General features: G+C 40.5%; 1 long non-coding RNA gene across 1 annotated transcript; it reads left to right on the forward strand.

Moving 5' to 3' along the window:
- Window positions 1–3,924: 3,924 nt before the first annotated feature.
- Window positions 3,925–7,550, forward strand: LOC307224808. The gene is made up of 3 exons (XR_013842750.1): window positions 3,925–4,029; window positions 5,057–5,110; window positions 7,231–7,550. It is a non-coding gene; the product is annotated as an uncharacterized lncRNA (long non-coding RNA).
- The last annotated feature ends 3,629 nt before the right edge of the window (window positions 7,551–11,179 follow it).

Genomic DNA, 11,179 nt, shown 5'->3' on the forward strand with positions numbered 1-11,179 from the left:
AATAACTATATATGCTTTTCTATATAAGGTACGTGGTTGTTTGCTAAGGATATAGTTTTATTTTTTATGACAAGAGCATTTTTGCCTTTCACGAAACAGAAGCTTTTGTCAGCGGATTCCACCTTACAGCAAATGAGCTGGTTCTAAATAATTAGTCCATTTTATCTAGATAGAATATTAAAATGGTAGGTTCTGAAAATTCTTTTTACTCCTGTGGGAATTCTTCACAGATTATCCTCCCATTCTCTGGGATTTACGCTACTGAAGGAAAAAAAGTCAAAGGATAAAAGCTCCATCCATCTAATTATACCAATCAGGAAGCTTTATCACATCAGCTTCAAGACTTCATGTTGTATGTCTGGGAAAGACCCTGCTGTTGTTGGGACATAACAGAGAGTCTAGTTTTAACACACCCTGAAAACAGAGCTCTTTCAGCAAGTTATTTATAGAATTTGTGCCAAGCAACTTAAGCAGCAGTAAGTGATAGGGTAAAAATGTGAAGGCTGAGTTTAGTTGATTTAGCAGAGATCTTTAAATTAAGACTCCACAAAAAATAATAAGGGCGCCTTTTCTTTATTTATCTATTCAACCACAGGGCAGAAAGGGCAAAGAAGCTTAAAAGGCCTATTCATGCGAACTGAACTGGTGCTTTGAGTCAACTATTTACACATTGTAAATGTATTTCATTCACATTAACACAACATTCACGGAGTAAAATGCATGCAAATTAAGCATCTCTATCTATACAGAAAATAAATTTAAAAAAGGAAACTGATCTTAATGTTCACTTATTTGGTCAGGTAGAAGTGTTAAATGGCTTTTTTCAAAATGCAAATAGTAAGCTGAATCATCATTACTATCACTTAGTGGAATCTTTTTCTTTTTCAGTGCATTGTTATTTTAACTGAATATAATTTATCTGCTGGGTGAAGTCAATGGTTGAGGGTTTTTTTAGTTCAACTACCTCAAATACTACATAGAAATTCAAAATTAGAAGAAAACTCCTCATACCTGAATCTATACAATTATTTTACCAAATATTTGCATCTGATGCTTTGGAAATCCTGCTTACCATTTGGCAGATTGATACAGATGACTTAGTGATGCAGTATGTGATGCTATTATATCACTTTGCGGGGGAAAGCTATTTGACCTAGTTCTCCCTAAGGTGATAAACCTGCGTCTAGACTGCTTTAGATTTCACTTGGGGCTGAAATGATCAGCAGCGTCTTCATCTGGCTCCCTTAACCTGGCTCCCAAACCCTTAAAATTGAAAATTAGGTATCAGGGGGGAAAGTTCTAGCTGAGAAAACAATCATATCAGAGAGAAGCATGGCTTAAAGCACAGTTAACACACATTATTTCTCTCAAACAGTCATGGGTGCTGTAGTTAACCTCTCACAGTTACAATTCTCAGCAACTCTTAGCAAACTAAGGTGCCCATAATTATTTAATGGAAAGAATGAGCTTTACAGGTTTAGTGTGCACTGTCTAAACATGGGGAGCTTTTTTCATGAGGTAGCATTCCAGTCCTATCAGCCCCTACCTGAAGACTAAAGCCGTACAGCCAAGAAACAGGACTTACCATGGAAGTGTACTGGGACAATATTAAACTTGGAGTTAACTTAGTAGTTTTTATGCCCCTCCTTTAAATGGTATGACTTCATCAAATGGTCTTCCGGAAGCGGCACTCCTTTTATGGTAAGGTGCATTACTTCGCTTTCTTCAAATTGCCTTGTGTGGAGAGGAATTCACTGAAGTGAATTACTTCAGTGATTCCAAAAAGTTGGCCAAGCTGCATCCTAGGCACCTCTCTGTTCATTCTGCTGATCAGATCTCCATGTCTTTAAATTTGGGGAAATGGCAGCTGGAGGAGAACTGACATTTACCAGGGTGTGTATGTGTTTCCTTTCCTCTATGCCTTTTTTTTTTTTTTTTTTGCCTGTGACCCCCACCCTACTCCTTTACCAATGCTTCTATTTGGTTTCCCAAATGTGGGTCTCCAGCTGTTTTTGGACTACAATTCCCATCATCCTTGACCACTGGTCCTGCTAGTTAGGGATGATGGGAGTCATAGTCCAAAAACAGACCCAAGTTTGGGAAACCCTGTATTAGATAAAAATTATAGGTATAGGCTTTGTAAACACAAGTTTTCCACAAAGGAAGCAAGCAGCAGCTTCAGGGGGGTGATTCTTATTGGGGGAATGATGTGAGTTGAATTGATCCTTCTCTCCCCCAGGGCTCCAGTTCTGTTCTGCTCGCTTCACTGCTGTTATTACTCAGAGATATGAGATCTGTGCACAAATCATTGTTGCCCAGCTCAGCCCTCAAAACAAAACTTAGAAATGCTATAATTTCAGAAAATATTGATTGCGTCTTTACAGAATCTTTAAGTGTCAAATCAATATACTTATTTTCATTAAAATAAGTCCACGTAATGTGCTCGCTTCGGCAGCACATATACTAAAATTGGAACGATACAGAGAAGATTAGCATGGCCCCTGCACAAGGATGACACGCAAATTCGTGAAGCGTTCCATATTTAAAAAAAAAAAAAATAAGTCCACGTAATTCTTACAGAATTTTATAAATATATATACTTATCCAATGCAATTGTTGAATTCTTCTTTCGCCCTGATCCTCGATAAACCCAGATGGGCAAGCATCTTGTACATAGTGCATCAAATATTTTCATTGTATGTTAGCAATGTTAATATACTATGTATGCTAAGTGACTGGAATTTCTCCTTCAAGTATGATGCCTTAAGGTTATTTACATTTCACATACAATTGCAAGTAACAGCTTGCTTTAGTGGCAGAACATCTATTTAATGAAGTTATTTGTAGCTGCACCGTAGTAAATAAGCTCAAAAGTAATTTCATGAAAAATTAAAAGAAAATTATCTGAAAGCTCTCACTGGAATTACCTATGCTAATACATTCAGTTAAGAAAGGGCACTTTCAAGGAAATGGATTATCTTTCCCCCACCCCCATGCTCTTCCAAAGGATAACTTATTTGAAACATGGTAACGAATTTATAGCAATTCCATGAGTGGGAGGCCCATTCTCTATTTCATAAACCCCAGTAAATGACAGCTCATACAGCAAGCACTGTAACATATAATGAGATAAGCAGAAACATGGGCAAATACCCCCACAACAAGTAACAGCAAAGCACCAACTTTTCTGATAACATGAAGCATATGTAACCTGAAGCGTATGTAACCCGAGGTACCACTGTACTTGTACTTTGACGTGCTTTCGAACTGCTAGTTTGGCAGGAGCAGGGACTGAGAAACAGGAGCTCACCCTGTAAATGCCATGGTAAACCTACATCAGCACAAACAGACGTCTTCATCTGCCCCAGCTGCAACAAAACATGTGTGATCATTCCCCATATTGGTCTCTACAACCACAGCAGGCACTCTAACTCTACAACAGTTTGCCTTCACTCCTGAAGCCAGACACTTCCATTGTCTCCTGAGACAGACGGATGCCAAACAACCTGTCTACCTTCTGACACAAATAATCACATACAAATGTTGTTGAAAAATACTACTAAAGTTGGAAAGGGTCAATTATGCTTTGACTTAAGCAATTCTGTCTACGTGTGAGAACAACATTTATCAAAACTGTTTATGTCTTAGACTTTTAAATTACAAAATCACCACAGTTCCATCGCTAAGTAATTCCAAAGGATAAGACACCTGAAATAAAGGATTCAGAGCTGGGCCCAAACCCAGACTTCCTATAGAAATTTGATGATATTCTGTGCCAGACCCAGCTGCTTAAGCCAATCCCTAAACTCCATACACCAAAAGCACACTGAGCTTAAAACAAATGGTGCTTATTCTACATCAGGCTTTGGTAACAATGGCAGCATTGTTAAGCAAAGACACAACACTATTTTTTTCCAGTACAGAAGAAAGGATCTCTCACTAACAACAGCTGCCTCTAGATGGAGTGACTCATATCCTGAGAACAGGGCACACCTCAGCTTCTCGCTCTGGAGTCAACTCTAATTCTAAGTACTGTACTCAGCAGTGTATGAAAACTGTCTCATTTTGCCACTGTTCACTTCAGGAAACTGAGAGTGAACAGCCTTAAGTTCCATTCACATATCACAGGGAGATGACTTTCGTATTGCTGAGGGGGTGTGTGAATGGGACTTGCTATATGCCAATATAACAATTGACTTCAACTCCTGCAAGAAAGACTAAGGCCCTATTACACTGCAAGCATATGTTGGCTTCATTTCACTTCATCTGCCATGGCTTCCCTCAGAAAATCCTGAGTGTTTGGATGGAACTGGGAAGACAGAATTCAAATTTCCACCCACCCATGAAGCTCTTTGCTGGGGCAAATGATTACCCCTAAATCTAATCTACCTCACACAGTTGTTCTAATGAGATTATCCTATACAGGCAACCTCCAATTTGTGTGTGGGGGGGGTTGCATTCCTGCTCCCCTCCCCACCAGCAGGTTAGCGGAGCATGCATAAGCCTACCCTTTTCCACCCCTGTTCTGCCCTCTTCTGGGTCCAAAACAACCCACACATCGCTAGTTGTGCGTCAATTGAACACACACAAAACGGTCACCACTTGTATGAGACTGGAATAAAAATGTGAAAAATATTTTTTGAACAATAGCTAAATAATGGAATAATGCAAATTACAATATTTTCAGAAAATCACTAGTACTAAAACAATATGAATAACTATTGCATGTAAATCAGAGCATATGCATTGCTTTTGAACTGCAGCCTATTTTACTAATATATTAACATGTGACTAATTGTATTTTTTATTGTGATTTTATTGTATGTTGATTTCTTAATGGCTTTGACCTCCATGGAGGCCTTCTTGTTGAATGAATATTTATTTATTTTAAATAAATAAAATAAATGCTTTTTATTTATTTTGTCCGAATGCAAGACCTATTTAATCATTTTATACCAAGGTCCCAATACATTAAAATAAGAAATATTTTCAATATAATTAATATTTCATATTCAAGAAGTGTCTGCAAATATTAATCAACTTGATCCATCTGCAGGCAGGGAAACATGGGAGCTGTTGTCCTGGAGTGCCATCTTGTGGCCAAATGAAAGTAAGTAAAATCTTATTGTGGAAATGTTTAATGTAAACTGCATATTTTATGGCAGGGTGAGGAGGTATTCTGTATTTAGTGGTGAGCTTCCTAGTAGTGCCTCCTGGTTGCTGTGATTCCTACAAAGAATTCTGGACTAGGTAAACCTTGGCCTGATGCAGCAATGCACTTTGGATGTTCTTAAGCAAGTGCTCAAATCCAAATCACTGAATAAATTATTAATTATGACTGCACTGCCAAGCATGCACTTTTTCTTTGTAAATTTAAAATAATTCAGTGGATCATGGGAATGCTAGTTGTGTGTGTGTGTGTGTGTAGATTATAGCCACTGTGGTGTAGGAGTTAGAGTGTCGGACCTGAGAGACCAAGGTTTATATCCCTACTCAACTATGAAGCTCACTTAAGCCAGTCGCTCACTAATCTACCTCACAGGGTTACTGTGAGGGAGAACTATGCATGCCACCTTGAGCTCCTTGGAGGAATATAAATGCAATAAACAAGTAAGTAATCTGGACCCTGTGGTATGGAGACACCCAAATATGTCATCTCATACATTAAATGCATTTCATAGCTTTCCTCACAAGCTGCAGCACTGACAGTATGATCATTGTGACCTGAGATGCATATCTGCAGTGCATGGCAATAAATGTCCAACTGTACCCTGATACTTCCTGGAAACCCTGACAAGTTATAAGTACGGTGATAAATATTTGTCAAACACAAACCAGAAAGCTAAAGTGACACCTCTGATAAATCATCTGCATTCGCTGTCTCACTGCTACTGGGACAGGTTCAAGGTTCTTGTATCAATATAGAAACAGATATATCAAGACTATTGCCTAGACCAGTGGTCCCCATTTAGTACTGTTTTTCAAAAGCCAAGCCACGGACCCCCCCTTTTTTAAATAATAATAATAAATAATAATAATATATCAATGGTAGTTTTTGTTATGTGAATGGTGCCAGGGACCCCCTGGATGGGTTACTTCTGACATCAGGAGTGGCCCAAGCCTTTTTGTTGCCTGAGGTGAATGACAATATGGTATATTCCCCATTCTGTACCAAAAAATGTAAGTAGACTGATAGATGAATATTACTTCAGCATCGGTGATGGAACAAAGTCCTCCACCACATACTCGGGCAGCAAGCTAGCATAAAGGCTGCAGGGCAGACCATGTAGCACACATTTCTAGCCACTTTCTTCCCCTTACAATTCGCCTTGTGAAGCAGCTGTCTCACTCTGCCCCATGAAACAGCCGGCCCTGTCTGGTAATTCCAGGCTCTGGCAGCATAAGCCATTTTTTAAAAGGATCAAAATCAAGTCCTTCAGCCAGGAACAGAATAACCATTTAATTTAGCCTATATCCCCTGTGCAGCTATTGAAAAGTTAAAGAATTGCAAGATCCTAGGCATTAATGGGCTTGGAGGGGCATTTTACAAGTCTTTTAGTGGGGTTTGAGTCTGCTTTTTTTAAAGCAACCTAATGAAATCTTAGAATGGGGTGTGATTCCAGAAATGTGGTGCTGATTGAACCTCATAGCCATATTAAAACCAGGTAATGATCCCTTCTCTCAAGGGTAGTATCACCATATTGATCTCTTAATATGCTAAATTCCTCACTTCCAACCTAGCAGCCCAGCTTAATATTTCCTTTCCTTTTCTTACTTTACTTTACAGAATATACTGGAATAGACCAGACTGGCTTTATGCCAAGATGTCAATTGTCAAATTCTGTGAGGAAATACTATTCTTTATAACAAAATCAATTCCCTCAGCTTTATTATCGCTTTATGCTCTTCACGTTTTGTATCACTTAGAATGGCCAGTTTTAATGACACTCCTACATAAATTAAATGTTAGATCAATTTTTTTGAATGCAATCCAACAGTTCTATTCATCTTCAGAAGCTATGGCTAGAGTCAATGTGTACTACTCACTTGATAAAATTATCCTAGCGCACCAAGCAGGCTTCCCCCGCTCCTCAGTTCCTTTTACAGGAACTACTGAAGGGCTAGCAAACAAGATCTGAGCAGAGAATTACAATTAATAGGAGGCAGCATGTAATACATTTACTAATGACATTTTACTGATGTTAAGTAATATGTTGCTTGTCATTCCAGTGCTTACAGAAACAGCTCAGCGACTTCCATAGGGCATGAGATAAATTACCATATGTGCTCATCCTCCTATCTATTAACATCCCTGGTAACAGAACAAAGGTGATTGCAACAGCTCTCAAACCTAACACTACACCTGAGTATTGTTACATTTAAAGAGGTTATGAAAGTGAAATCTTCTTCCCCTTTCAAGAAATGTAAAGTAATAACTTGCGCAGTAGAAGAAAAATAATCTTTCACGGCTGGGGGAAACCTAAATTCACCTTCCTATTTCAACACCTCCCAGTTATGATTCCTGAGGGTGCATTAAAACAATAGCAATATTTTTTAGAGAAATTTACTGTTGGTGGTAAAATAATAATAATTAATAGTGCTATCTTATATAGATGCAGAAAAAAAGAGATTCAGTTTATTAAACTTAAGTCTATCCTGAGGTGTTTTATCTTAAACTATTAGTACACTAGAATTAGAAATTATAAGGACATCACCTAACTCATGACACAATGGAGACTTCATAAAATGGACTCTCAATGAAGCATACTGCCTCTGACTCCAAGGTGGTTTGGGTCATTTCAGTAGGGTACTTCAATGGGATTGGGGAAGAGAATTACATTGTGTTGGGATGCCATTGGCTTCATTGTGTCCTTTATGCAGAGCCAGCCCACCAATGACACAGGATGAGGCCGATGCCTAAGAGAAGTGGCACTGGGGAGGAAGAGGAAGTTGCTTCCCTGCTGCTCCTTTACACAGTGGGGCAGCCATAGCCACTGGGCAAAGTGGTGGTGGCAGTGGGGCAGTGGCTTCTCTTCCTCTTCCTCTTCCTCTTCCTCTTCCTCTTCCTCTTCCTCTTCCTCTTCCTCTTCGTTAAGGTGCTGCCCCTCTCTGTGCGGTTGGCCTGGGTGAATAGGCTTGCTGCTTTAATAGCCTATGTATGACAGCAGCAAGCCTATTCACTCAGTGCCCAAAGAGCAGCAGGCCTATAGGAGAAGCAAGCTACTGCCCTGGGGCTGCCCTTGCTTTACACAGCAACTACAAGGACCCTACCTTGTAAAGCAGCAGTAGAGCAGCTGCTTCCTCTTCTGCTTTGACACCTCCTCCTACTTCCCTTGCCCACCCATTCCCTCTGCCCCCCACCCACCTGTTCCTTGATTTTTTGCCTTGCTCACCTTCTCCACTTTGACTTCATATTTCAGATGTTGCTGGACAACAATTTATATACTGCATTTATTATTATATACTGCACCTTATTATACCAGGAGCTCAATGTGGGGTACATGGGTGCTCCCCCTCATCATTTAATCCCAACAATCTTGTGAGCTAGCTTTAGGCAGAGAGAGACAGAGAGAAAATGGTCCAAGGCCACCCAATGAACTCTATGGCTGAGTGGGGGTTTGAACTTTGGTCTCCCAGACCCTAGTCTGCCACTCATAACCACTAGACCACACTGGCTTTTGAGTGTCACGGCATCTCTGATCATAGGCGATTCTGGCTGAGGGCTGGTGAGTGCTTGGTGATATACATGGAAATGTTGATTATAATTGCTACCAGGTACTCAGTGCTGTAGAAATTAAAATCATCATCATCATCATCATCATCATCCTCATTGCTGGTGAGTGCTTGGTGCTGTACAAATGTGGAAAATGTCCTAATAAGGTTGCATATCAGGGAGAGTGCATTTTGTGGTTTGCACAGTAACAAAACAAAACAAAACAAAACACACACACACAGAGAGAGAGAGAGAGAGAGACACGTTTCAAAGCTCAAAGGTTGGTAATTAACCAAAGATTTGCGAGAAGATATTTAACAAAAGTGCCAGGCGAGCCTCCCTGGGGAGAGCATTCCACAAATGGGGGGCCCCCACAGAAAAGGCCTGTTCTTATGTTGCCACCCTCTAAACCTCTCGTGGAGGGGGCACATGAAAAAGGGCCTCAGATTATGATCTCAGGGTCTGGGTTGGTTCATGTGGGAAGAGATGGTCCTTGAGGTATTGTGGTCCTGAGTTGTTTCAGACTTTTTTGGTCAAAACCAGCACTTTGAATTGGGCCTGGAAACTGATTGGCAGCCAGTGCACTTGGGCCAGGATTGGTGCAATATGCTCAAACTGTCTTGCCCCAGTGAGCAATCTGGCTGCTGAATTCTGAACTCATTGAAGTTTCTGAACTGTATTCAGCATGGATGTTGAAATCCCCCCAAACAAGCAGTCTAGGAGTCCTGAATCCCACCTCAGAGACCAGCTCTGTCAGCTCAGGCTGGAAAACTGATGGGCAGTGAAGTGGATGGTAAACCAGAAAAATTCCTAATCCAACACCAGGAACAAACACTCTAGATCCCCATTTAACTGGACACAGAGCCAAGAGAGAGAGGTGGCATTTCTATAAGACCAAAGCAACTCCCTTTCCTGACCCTCAAGTCTGCCCTGATGCTGCCCTGAGTACCTTGGCAGGCATAGCTGGGTGAGACCAACTCTGCTTTGCTCTCCCACCAAGGTCTCAGTGATACATACCAGATTGACCTCCTCATCCACAATCATATCATTGATGAGGGAGGTTTTATTGAGAATCGCCATGGCATTCAACAGCAGCAACCACAGACACAAGATCTGGCTAATAAGACAACCACAATTCCCTAGGCTGGAGGTGACAAAGTGGTGGCACAATGTTTTTGTTTCATCTTCAATCAATCCTTAATGTTTTTCTTCTTCTCAGGCTTCCGTTTGAAATCTCTCAAATATTTTGTTCAGAGTCCCTCAAGGCACAGCCATTTAAGCTTTGCCTATGTTGCCAAGATTATGATGGATAGCTGCCCACCCTTAGAGAAAAGTACCAGGATTCCCAGCTGTCACTACCAACTGCAGCCAAACTACTAGCTCAATTACTGACTGATATTCTGGGAAGAAGTTCATAATGTGATCAATCTCTGCTGTAGACACACTTGACCTTTATGGATCTATAGGCTGCTATATTTCTGTGAGGTCAGAATAGAATCACCGAGGTGGGTGGCTAGCATTTAACAAATTCAGCTGATTTAAGCAAAAGCACAATTCCACAATCTACTCAGATGTATGTGGAATCCCCCAGGGCCACCAGTATCATTTTTTCCCTTAGGAGCTGGGGGGCAGGGGTTGGACTCCTTAGAGTCCTTCTGAAAATGAACAAATAAAAAGTAAAAATAGCTAAAGCAATAATGTAAATAAATAACAATAAAATAAACAAATATTTACTTCAACTATTTACCGTATTTTTCGCTCTATAACACACACCTGACCATAACACGCACGTAGTTTTTAGAGGAGGAAAATCCGTAGGCATGCCACCCGTAGGCATTCCCTCCATAACACGCACAGACATTTCCCTTACTTTCTAGGAGGAAAAAAGTGAGTGTTATGGTGCAAAAAATATGGTATATTCTGCTTAGCACTGTTGTCTAGAAGGTGTATACAATACAATACGTTTACAAAAGATACACTAAAGATAAAAGCCGTCAAATTTTCTACAAAATCAGAAAACTTTATTTAAAGTGCCTGCTGAAAGGGGGGGGGGGAGCTGACCAGGCACTGAAGTTCAACCGGAAGGAGGCCTGTATGCTTTCTGCCAGGAAGGATTTCCATAGAGTTGGGTCCAAGCAATCTTTCTTCTTCTTCTTTGGCGATCACTCATAGCCAAGTAAGATTGTCTTCCATAAACATGGTTTTAACAATGAGTCCGTAAGTGACCATGGAGGCCAATTCTGGATCCCCACATCATTCCATAGTGGGGACATTGGTTTCCGGGTGGGAGTTGAATGGGGTACTACTAACAAAGACTCCCCTGTAATGGGGCAGGGATATAAGGAATCAGGTGGTCCTTAAGGTGTCCTTGTAAATTAATGCAAGAACTCTGAATCTGGCCCAGTAGCATATAGTCAGCCAGTGCAAGCTTTTAAGCACTGGAGTTATATCCTGGCAGTAGTATAT

This window comes from Podarcis cretensis (genome assembly GCF_951804945.1).
Source record: "Podarcis cretensis genome assembly, chromosome: 10".
NCBI lineage: Eukaryota > Metazoa > Chordata > Lepidosauria > Squamata > Lacertidae > Podarcis > Podarcis cretensis.